We start from the raw sequence: 12,633 nt of genomic DNA, 5'->3' as shown, positions 1-12,633 counted from the left end.
TAGGTTTGGGTCTTGGGTTGCTCTGTAGGCAAGGAATAAGTCTTCCTTAAAGCGTCTGTAAGATATGGAATATAGTGTCAGGGACTTTCATCGGTCTGTGTAAGGCACATGCTGGAGTCCCTTGATCTTCTTTGTTAGAAACCTTTGAAGCCTCACTAATTGCTGCAGGTGCTTATTACAGTACATGCTAAATGGAGTGTTATACTCAATTATGGGCCAGATAAGTGCCGACTATAGAGGGGTTATAACTTTTTTTGCTCTTGAGGCAATGGCATTACTAATCAAGTATGCTATGTAGAAAGCTTTCCTTACTTCAGTAGATACATGGTGGTCGAAGTTAAGGTCACAGTCAACTTGTGATTCCAGGTCCCTTACCACTTCATGGGTACTTAGGGTATTGTTGTTGATTTGATAGTGTGTGGGGACATTGTTTTTGCCGAAGGGAATGATGATGCATTTCTCTGCATTCAGTTTGAGACCGTGACTAATACACCAGCCATCCGTCTGCTTGAGACCTTCCTGGAGTATACTGACATAATTTGGGGATTCAATGATTTCACCTCTTTGCAGTCGTCTGCAAACCTGGTCAGCCACAACCCCTTAGTTTTGACTTGAACTTCTGAGAAGTATATACCAAACAGTAGGGGGTTCAGAACTGACTTCTGTGGTACCCCACTGGTAACAGGTCTGCTGGTTGATGTGGAGTCACCCATTTTTATAAAGTGTGTCCAGTTTGTGAGCCAGTTGGCAACCCATCTTACAACAAAAGAGTTTACATTCAGTTTGCTAAGTTTATTGGTAATGCGTGAATGTAGGATTGTGTTGAAAGCTTTTGGCAGTTCGAGGTATGTTGTGTGGACAGATTTGCCCTCATCTATGGCCTTGGTCACATTTCCAAAGAAATCCATAAGATTTAATAGTCAGGATCTACCCTTCACAAACCAAATTGGGTAAGAACCAGGGTTTGGAAGTCACCTATGTCTTTATTTATGAGGTCCATAATGATAGTTTCAATGGACTTATAGATGAGGCTTTTCAGGCTTATGAGTCTGTAATTCCCAATGTTTGTTGCCAGGTCACCTTTGTGGAGGGGAATAACTGTTGCTTTTCTCCATTCCACAGGAACAAAGCCTGTGGTTAAGCTATGATTGAAAAAGGTACTTAGTGGTGATACTAGTTCATGTTTTAGCCAGTTTAGAAGACAGCCTGGGATGTCATCTGTTCCTATAGTGGCTTTGTATTTCTTCAACAAGGCTTTGAGGACCTGCTTTTCAGATGTGTAGGGTTGTGGGGGGATTTGGGGGAAGGATTGTTATAAATTAGGAGGGGATGAGGGAGTGAAATTTTCACCAAACCTATCCGCTAGCAGGTTTGCTATCTCTGTAAGGACAGTGTGTGTGTGATATTGTTGGCCACTAGTTCTGCACACGCTTTGGTCCTACCCTTTAGGTTATGTATGTAGCTGTAAAAGACCTTATGGGTATCCTAGCCTGTACTTGCTAAGTTTCTTTCAAAGGAGCCCTTGAAGGATTTGAAAAGTTATCCTGTTTGCCTGTTGAGGCTGAGGAGGGTGCTTTTCCATTGTTGAGGCCTTGCCTTTGTTTACTTGGACAGCAACGTTTTGCATTTATTGTAAAGTTTGTTGATGCTGGATGTTCACCATGCCATCTTGTTTTTTCATGGGGCTCTGGCTTTGATCATTTCTGGTACGTCCGAGTTTATACACTTTACAAGTGATTGCACAGGGCTTTAGTGTAAGCTTTGGTGTAGTTACCAGTTCCAGCTTGGAGTGGGGCTTGAAATGTATTTATACCTTCACCTAGGAGGGTATAATTTGCCTTGGTGAAGTTTTTTGTCTGATTTCACCCTTTGTGAGTTCTGGTGTTAGTGCCAGTTTGAAGTTGACTGATTTGTTATCAGTTTTAACTAATGAGGGTTTGACAGTTGTGGCAGTTCATCTGTTTGACATGTTGGTGAGGACCAGATCCAGAATGTTTGTTCCTCTTGTTGGGGTATGGACAATTTGTTCCAGGGCATTTGAATTAACAAAGTCAAGGAACTTTTGCTCTAGTGAGTTAGGGCTTGTGTAGGTTTCCCAGATGATGGTGGGATAATTGAAATCCCCCATAACCAATGTGTTTGGTAAAATTTGGAATGTCTCCAGTTTGGTCAAAAAGGCCTTGTGGGTGCCTTGACCCATGGAGAGGGATCCATAACTGGCTATGACTTGAATGGGGTCTTAACCACTGTAACCTGGACATGGAGTAACTCATTGGAGTTGCCCAGTATAACTAGATGGGAGCTGAATTTATCTCTAATATAGATTGAAACACCACCTGCTTTGGTTTTCACATGTTTAATTTTGCAGTGTAAAGGTGAGGAAGGCATTGTAGCTTTGTGAGGCCATGGTAGTCTCTGAGGTCATGAACCAGATTTTTGTGACTGCACAGATATCTACATCTTCTAGTGATAGAAGTGTTTCCCGGGAGTGCAGTTTTTGGTTTAAGGTCATAGCATTTAGCAGCATGACCATTATTTTGTTTTGATTGGTTAATTTCATGTTGGTAATGTTGGTTTTGAGACCTTGCATAAAAAGGCACTACAGAGGAGCCAAAAGCCTTTGCCCACAGCTGAAAGCCTTGAAGTGCCAGGTGCAAACCTTCTCTGGCAAAGCAGTTAGGTTTGTTGACCATGGCTTCCCAGGCTAGCAGGAACTGGATCCCCTTTGAATGACACCAAAAACTGAGCCAAATATTGAAATCAATCATATATACATATATAGACATACATATGCATGCACACACACACACACACACACACACACACACACACACACACACACACACACATGCGCACACACGCACACACATGCGCACACACGCTCAAACACACGCACACACACACGCACATGCATGCGTATAGAGATATATATGCACACAAGCATTTTGTCAGGTTGCCTTAGCTGAGAAAAAATAATTGCTTACATGGTTAGGTCAGCAAGCAGACCATTCACAGAAATTATAGAAATCATAACAAATACAAGGCAGATGGGGCAGTATGCCATTAACACCTTGACAGTACCCATATTAGGTTTTAACTCATTTTCAAGAGGGGAAAGGCCAGTCATGCCAGGGGTGAATTTATAAATGCCCATCCAATTATTAATCTCCCTTTTTGATGGAAGACAGAGAACTGCACAGCGTAATTTGGAGATCAAGGTTATTGCAGAGAAGAGATAAGTATTCTGTGCCAAATCTTTCTCTTCATCTCATTTTATTTATTTGATTAAGTAGGTTTAGAACTCTGGTCTTAGTATTTGACGGACTGTTAGATTTATACAGGTTTATAAAGCATTGCACTATTTGATCCCATATGGGCCAAAGCAAGTATAACCTAAGGAGTCTATAGGGTACTGAATACAGGGATATAGCTTGTATTCTCTCCAGGTAGTTTAGGATTTTTAATGACTTGATCTTTTTAGTTCAAAATCTCTGTGGTTTTTCCATTTGCATGGTGAATTCTAGTGAAATATATCCATGCTGGGTCACCGTATTCCATGACAGGAGGTATACAGGGTTAAGGACTTCCTTTGATCTTGAAGACATACATTTTACAATTTGTTTTGCAAGGTAGAAGGACATTCTAACCACCAATGCAACATTATGGTCAAGCAGGAGGGAACTCTCCACCCATGTTTCAAGATCTTTCACTACATTCTCATATTGAAGTGAGGTGTTGTCTATATTATTAGTTGGAGAGCGGTATTACTTACCACATATGGCAGTATTGCACCCTTTGCAATTCAGTTTGAGTCTATTTTTAGTACACCAGTTATTAACAAATGTAATCTTATGTTGGAATGCCTGTGCAGAAGGAGATTGCAATTATCCACATACTTGATTAATCAGACATTAGTGTGTGTGATTTTGAGATCAGAGATGCAGATGGGGAATAGTGGATGTCCCAAGACAAATCCCCTTCAGAACTCTACAGATAATTTTGCATTTGCTGAAGAAGCACACATTATCCCACTGTGTGGGTTCTGTCATTCAGTCAATTTGCAATCCATCTAAATACATAGTGGTCTGTATGGAGTACATATAGCTTGTTTGTTAGCTTGGCATGAGGTGGGAGTGTCAAATTCCCTTTTAAAGGCAAAGTGTGCTATTTGGACAGTGTGCCCACTGTCTACTGCCTGTGTTACCCTCTTGAAGAAGTTTACCATATAGCAATAACCTCTGGCTGGGTGTGGGAAATGCTAGATTTACACAGGGTTGGTGCAGTTCAGCCTTGTGACCAAACAAATCCAACCGTCGGTAAATCCAGCATTATCCACACCCAGCCATGAGTTATTGCCATTACACAATGGCATTATTTAAAAAAAAAATCACTTAATTTTCTTAAATAATGTCTTTGTATAACAGCTCCATTGTGCTCTTCCACTTTCTTTAGATACCCTTTTGCTTTTTTTGATGTATTTTGCATGTGTATGGGACTTATGTTTCTATGCTTACACAGTACATCAGTGCTTTGGAAAGGAAGCAATGAAGAAAGGAAGATCACCACCATTTACTTTTTTTTAAATATTTGTAATCCAGACAGTTCAGAGGTATGACAAAGACAATTTCTGCATAACATAGCTGATTTTCCTTGGATTTCTGCACCACTTCTCTTGTGTACCTCTAAACTGTCTGGATTTCAGACTTTGGATTCCAAGAACTAAACCATAGCATAAATTAATAGAAGAAAGTCCGGGTGACTGGACTTTTTTTCTATTGGTATATAGTGGATTTTACAATGGGCATGCTAGTTGGGCTGACCAATCAACATGCATGTTTTTGAATGTTAATGTCCAGTCATTGTATAATATTCATTTGATGGGGTCTACCTTTGACAAAGTCAAACTACTGGGTGAAGTCTGAGACGATGTTTGATAACAAAGTTAATCAGGTCCACCATAAAATGTTCTATGATTTTGCACATTTGCCTTTTTTAGACTAATGGGTCTGTTATATCTGCTGTTAGTGATGAGGTCACCCTTGTGAAGTGGTATTAACACAGTTGTATCCCATACCTCGGGACAAAGCCAGTTGGTAAGCACAGGTTGAATAAATTATGGAGTGGGTCTTCCAGTGCTTGTTTAGTGCTGTTTATTAAGCAGCCAGATGTATTACCAGGTCCCATGGAGGATGAATATTTTGTTTTAAAGAGCACTTTCACAAAATGTTCTTGGGTGATAATTGAAGGGTGGAGACTTTTAGGAATACAATGTGCTTGTGTAGTTGTCTTTGGACTGAAGTTTGCACTGAATTTATTTGCAATTATGTTGGCAATGTTCACAGAATCTGAGTGGGTGTTTATTTTGTTTTAGAAAGCACTTTCATGAAATGTTCTTTGGTGATAAATGAAGGGTGGTGACTTTCAAGAATATGCTGTGTTTGTATAGTTGTCTTAGGACTGAAGTTTGCACTGAATGTGTTTCATCTTCAATTAACTCTGAGCAATTTTGAGCATTATTCCTTATTTGTGATGTAACTAAAGAAGGGTCTGTAGTTGTTTTAGCTTCTAGTACTGATCTGAGTTAATGGTAAGTCTTTGTTTTTGTGGTAGAATTTTTTATTTGCTTTAATAACTTCTTGATGTTATCCTTTATTTCGGAACTTTAGTTTTGCTGTATATTTAAGAATTTTTTCTTTTACTATGTCGCTGATTTATGTTTGAAGACCACTATACTGGTTTGCTTTTAAAATTTCAGTTCTGTTTTGATCTAGTTAGAGCAGCTGAGTTAATATATTGATCTAGGTAAAACAATTATTTGTCTGCATAACACCTTGCCACATCATCAACTTGGGTAATACAGCTATATGTGAATATTGACTTTGTCATATAGTTTTAGAAGGTTTGAACATTTAAAGTCATTGAATTTAGTTTTATCTGCATATGAAGGTATAGAAATTTTGCAGAAGGTTGTCAGTTTGTGATTGGATTTAAATGGTGAAGGGAATAATATGGGGATAGAACAGATAGATGCCATCTTTGGTAAGGGCCAGGTGACAAGCATGGTCCAGGGAAGTCTTGACTATAAAGATTCAGAAGCTTTAAGCATATCCTGCATTTTAAGTAAAGGTTTCCCAATTAATCACCCATTAATCAATGTATCTCAGGATGATGGAGTTTCTGATTATTGGACGTTCAGCCAAAATATGTAGGAATCCAGCATAGTTTTCATGGGACATAGAAGGGGTCCTGTAGAAAGTTATGCTTTTGATTCTGTTTAGTTTGATGTGAATCTTACCGAGTTTTGTTTTGGGGTCTCTCAGAATCTGTCTCAAGGTAATGTGTTCTCTAAAATATGTGCACAATACCACAAACACAATATTCATTGGGTCTAATGGCATAATATGTGCAAGGTTCAGGTACAGAGGGACTGTTATTTGAGCATTTAACCCAAGCTTTTGTAACAACACAAAGTTGAATGTGCTCTAAATGCAAGAGGGCCTCAAGGTCAGGTAACTTGCTATTTACAACCCTAACATTAAGCAGAACCACATTGATATAGTCATGTGACTGATTTTGTTCTACTACATGAGGGTAGTGGTCCATTAGCTAGACCATGCCTAAGAAGGACATTATGAGGGCAGCGATGGCTTTCACCAGTATACAGAAGCCTTGAAAAGGGAGGTGCAATCTATGCCTGGCAAATCAGTTTTGATTCTTAAGCATATCACCCCACACTGACACATACTGGATCCTACCAGAATGACACCAGCTATTTATCCAATTGTTATCTTTCTTGTGTACTACAGCATCATTCTTGGTGAAGGAATGAAGGATTTTACTAAATACCATGGTCTTTCCTGCATTTGATAAATTCATGGAGAACTCTGTCATGTATCTCTGCACATCCCTCATAGGTTTGAGCAGCAGGTCATTTAATCTCACATCAACCACCATTTCATATTTCTATTCATCTGACTTATGGTCCTTGAGGGCCCTTGAATCATTGGCTATTTTGGCACCTGTAAAGGAATTTTAATTTAGCCTGCTTTTATCCAGCATCATGAGAGCTGAAACAGTGTGCCTGACAACAGAGTTACCAATCACTAGTGCATTTTTCTCTGGGTCTGTTGAGTGCATTGATGCAGTAGACTTGGAATAATCTATTATATGGTGACTCAGCTGTGGCTGCACCAATATGTGTTATAGTTTTTAATTTACACTGAGTCTAATTCTTAATAGACCTTCAAGGCTTGGACAAGGACTTTTTGACAACCTTAGTGTATGATAATGTGGTTTTGAATGTTGTGGTAGCATGTGTTACTCACAATATGTGTTACATTGTGAGTGGGTGGCCTCCAGTTTTGCTAAGTACTTGCATCTCTCACAAATAGTGTCAAGCTAAGTAATAATTCATTAACTGTGACCATGTGAGCATCATGGCATTGTTGCACTGTCTGAGTATACCAAGGGTTAAAAGGCTGGCAAATTAGGTGCGATTATTTTGTTGACCCCCACCCCAGTTTACCAAGGTACATGGAAATAGAGGGCTCTAAAAATAACACAAAAATAAAGTATATTTAGCACTAAACTGCTACTAAAGTTATATTTTTTTTATAATTAAAAAGTGCAATTATGGCAGTGGTTCCTGGTTTATAGTATTTATAGTAAGCTCTCAGTTAACTAGCACCCATGGGGATTGATAGATGCCAGATAACTGTAGTTTCTGGTTGCTTGAGAGATACTATTAAAATAGGCCTGACTAATACTGTATCCTATACTATTTGTTTGGTTTGATTTGTTCTCAGGTTGGGGAGAGAGGAAATGTATTCCTATCATCCTTTTAAAAACTCTAAAACTCTAAAAACGTAAGGTATGTTTCTGCAAGGGGGGGGGCAGAAAGTGCAACGCACAAAAATTGTACATATTTCTTCAATATTTATTTGCTAGTTGTTTGAGAATGCTGGTTTCTTGAGTTGCAGTTAACTGAAAGTTTATTGTAATATACAATAAGTAAATGAAACAGATAGTACTTAGCACTAAAACTGCTGTTGTGATAATTATTTAAAAAGATTTAATTCTAGAATTTAAGTGAAACACTAAAATAATATGTTGTAATAAGTTAAAGGTGCCGTGTCTGTGGTTCTTAAACAAAATAAGGTTTGTAGGACAAACTCTGAAACAAAAAATATCTACATCTGTCAAATACAGTGGTGTGCTAAGCTGTGTGGAAAGGCATCCATAGCTATTAAACTGAGAAAAAAATTTGAAAGAGCTAAGGCTTCAGACAATAATGTCTACTCTCAGAAATAGCAGAAATATATATACAAAGATAACATAAATTGAGCTTCAATTAATAATTTAAACAAAAAGCAGAAATCATAGCTGGCTAAAGGTGAGAGCCACCACTAGGGTTTAATGATATAGATAGATATACAGATAGACAGACAGACAGACAGTTAGATAGATAGATAGATAGATAGATAGATAGATAGATAGATAGATAGATAGATAGATAGATAGACAGACAGATATACAGGATTCTAACACCCTGACCAAAACCAGCTAAAAACTCCAGATGTATTAAAGTGGAAGATACACAGAGAAAATGATCAACTTGACACTAGGGTGTTATTTTTTAAGTCAGTAACAGACAGTAAATCATTTTACAAAAAGTGAAAACAGACTTTCTTTTCACTATTCCACTACCAGTTCTCTGGTACAATCAGTGGGATTCTGTAGTTCTTAACTTGTGCTACACTATGATAGTAGTCAATCCTGCTTAGCATAAGGAATTTAAAATAGCATACATTTTTAGAGATGGATTTTCCAATCTTCACAAAACATTCCCATAGCATCCAGGCATACTAATGCATGTCTCTAATAAGGTCTAAGAATTTTTGTTTATCGTGTTTTTGGCATGTTGTGAGTGCACAGTGGAGACAAAAGCAGTACCTTATAGACAAGCAGTCTATCTAGTGAAGAAAATGCAAATTTTCCTTAGCTTCTTCTGAAAGCGCAATTTGTTAATAGCCTTTAATTAATTCTAAGGTGGACAGTAATCTTGACTTTCTCAATGACTCAATCAGCTCCTCGACTTGGGGCATGGGATACGGATCCAATTTATAGATGATATTTAACTTTCTGAATTTGTCATGTTTACAGGCTGTGGACCAATAGAATCAGTCCATTATACCCACTTTAGTTTTTTTCTGTGACAACATAGTTAAGAAGTTTAAATGTGACTACATGGTTAAGAACTTTTAGTTTTCCCAAACTGATTGATGCACGCGGGTATCTGGTATGGTTTCAAATTTACTTTGTCACGAAACATGACTCCCATTCTGTGCTAGTTTCAACTATTTTTACCAGATGACTCTGAAAATCTGCCAGAATTACTGCTGTCTGCAACTTATTGAAATTGCCAATATCTCTACTATTCTCACTCGAGGACTTTCTGTGGGAATGTTAACTTGCTGCCTTGTACCAAACTGACTAGAAGAGACAAACACAAAGATAATTCTTTACAATACCTTGAGAAGTATATTTCAGTTTTGAAGTAATTTTTCACAAATGGTTTTACAAACATATCACTATTTGCAGTCATTGAGTAAGCTTTAACGGGTTCCCCAGAATCATAGCATTATCTACCACAATGTGCAGATCACCAGACTGGCACTCTCCCTCATCCTTGAGGATCAATAAAAAAATATTCTGAAACTTCTGTTTAGAAACTGTAGCAAACAGCACAAGTACTAACACATATGCGTAAATACACTGTATATGTATCTATGTATATATGTATATACATATACAGACACACATATGTGTGTATCTATATGTGTATGTATATATATATATATATATATATATATATATATATATATATATATATATATACATATTGGTTCATTACAAAATTTCTAAATCCCAAAATCTCGAGTTTCAGAATATCAAGTTCAGAATCTTGAGATCTTGGAATCTCAAAATTGTGAACCCTCACAAAACCCCACCCAACACACTAAAACATGTGTATGCAGGGGGGATAAGCCACCCTGCACCCCCCCCATGTGGGGGGTTGTGCCCCTCACCCCCCCTGCAGCTTAAATATACCAACTGCAAGGCTGCACTACAGCGAGCACAAGGAAAATCTCCTGGTCCATGCTGTACGCCATTCTCTGTTCAGGAATTCAAAGTTTTGAGCTTTGAAATTCTAAGCAGAACTATATATATGTGTGTGTATATATATATATATATATATATATACATATATATATATATATATATATATATAAACATATACACACACACACACATATATATATATATATATATATATATATATATATATATATATATATATATATGTATATATATATATATATATATATATATATATATATATATATATATATATATATATTATGTATGTATATATATATATATGTGAGTGTTTGTGTGTGCATGCATATTAGAAATATAAGAAGCAGTTTGCTACAGTTAAATTTCAACACACTTGAACACCATACTTCTCAGCTGTCTATGATTTTCTAGCATATCCCAGATTTTGACTCACAATTTTGCTCTGTATCTCCTAATGCCTAAAAAAACTTGAGATTTGGATTAAAAATATTGTGATTTGCATTTAATAAATAATGGTAATCATCATTAGAGTCACATACTTCTTTTACTTCCGAAAATATATACTAACTTGCATTCTCTTATTCTGTCAACTTTTAGAGTGCTAACATTTTTAAAAGTATCCCTGGTTTCAGACATCTCTCTCTGTTAATTGCTGGATTTTCCCCTAATTCTAGAGGAAAGAGGTAGAGAGCTGAGCTGATTACTTTATTATTTCAGCCATGGCTGCACATCCAGTATCACATGCATTTCTGAAAGCTGGTACTGAACCACTGCACCATCATCACCTGCTGATCATATTGTACAAGCACCTTGCACTCAGGAAAGCCTCCACCTTTGCTCCATCTTATTTACATCTCTGAGTTCCACTTAACAGCTCCTATTTCTTTTCCAACCCCAGGGCCATCTTTCAGCCTTTATACTGCATTGAGAAATTTCATCTTTCTCACTCACTTCAGATTTACATTTCTTAGAGACTTTTTTTGATAAAATGATACCTCAACCTAGGACGTAGAAAGATAGGAACCTGGATCTACCTGCTTGTCTGTCCATTATATTTCCCAAAGGCTGGTATGACTAATTAAACTCAGTTGATCACATAACAGCTTTTTGTCTGTGCAAGAATGAGGTAGAAATGGGATTGCATAATTTGCTATTTCCCTACTATAGTGCATTTTTGGACTTGGCATACATATATATATATATATATATATATATATATATATATATATATATATATATATATTTATTAAGAAATAGCTAAAACTGAAACTTGGCTGAGATGTCCTCCCAAACCCATGTGTGCTAAACAACCCTCTTGTATAACTCTATTACTTATCAGTAGATACAGATACAAAAATATATTTCACAGAAAGTAGTAGTCAAATTATATTTTATTATACAAGCAAATATAAAAGTTGGCATAATTAAACTTACATGCAAGCTGTTCCTGGGCCACATTTATCCTCTCAGGCACATCAGCACTGACATGAGCCACACAGTATGCAGTCTCCACTGAGCTGTCTGAATCTCTTACTGTGGATAGCAACTCCTCATTAAGTGTCAGTGGTGGTTCAGTAAGATGACCACTTCCCATAGCCAGTTGTTCTCAGGCAACTGCATCTACTGTCCTCGGGGTTGACAAAATCATATCAGTGAACTGATGTCGCACCTGATTATAATTTTGGCTGCAAACACCAACTGTGTTGACATTGTTGACTAACTGGTTCCAAATCGCCTTTCAGGCAGCCATATCACCATGACCTCTGTCAAGCTTAAAGACTCCATGGTGCCTCAGAGATCGTATTATCACATGATTTTCTGTATCAATGAAATGTGTTTTTTATGGATTTGTAGGCTTGGGTGCCACGATCATATGTGACATAAAACAGAGAAAGCTAAAACAGATAAATATCACAAACTAACTTATTTCTTTCAAAAGATAATCAGTTTGTGTACCCTTATGATAAATTAAGCACTTGAAATACACTTTTAATTTAGTTCAACTGAAAGTTAACTAGTTGCCCCATCCTCCCCTTTAACACAAAAAAGGTTTGCACAAACCAAGGAATACCACATAAGTGAATAAACACAATCCTGGCATACAGAACTCCAATAAAGGTTGTCCCTCCACAACACAAGTACACAACAATATCACGAAGGAACCACTGGCTCACATAAAGTTGTAGAACATAAATCTTTAATTTCTCCTTCATGATATTGTTGTGTACTTGTGTTGAGGAGGGACAGCCTTTATTGGAGCTCTGTGTGCCAGGATTGTGTTTATTCAGTTTGTTAGACCAGCGTTTACTTGTAATACCACATAAGTAATATATACATATATATATATATATATATATATATATATATATATATATATATATATATATATATATGTGTGTGTATATATATATGTACATATATATATATATATATATATATATATATATATATATATATATATATTCCCCACAGAAATATCAGAATGCCTACAAT

This window comes from Protopterus annectens, chromosome 5.part1 (genome assembly GCF_019279795.1).
Source record: "Protopterus annectens isolate FY-2018-M chromosome 5.part1, PAN1.0, whole genome shotgun sequence".
NCBI lineage: Eukaryota > Metazoa > Chordata > Ceratodontiformes > Protopteridae > Protopterus > Protopterus annectens.
The sequence above is the reverse complement of the archived record's forward strand: the minus strand, read 5'-3'. Positions refer to the sequence as shown.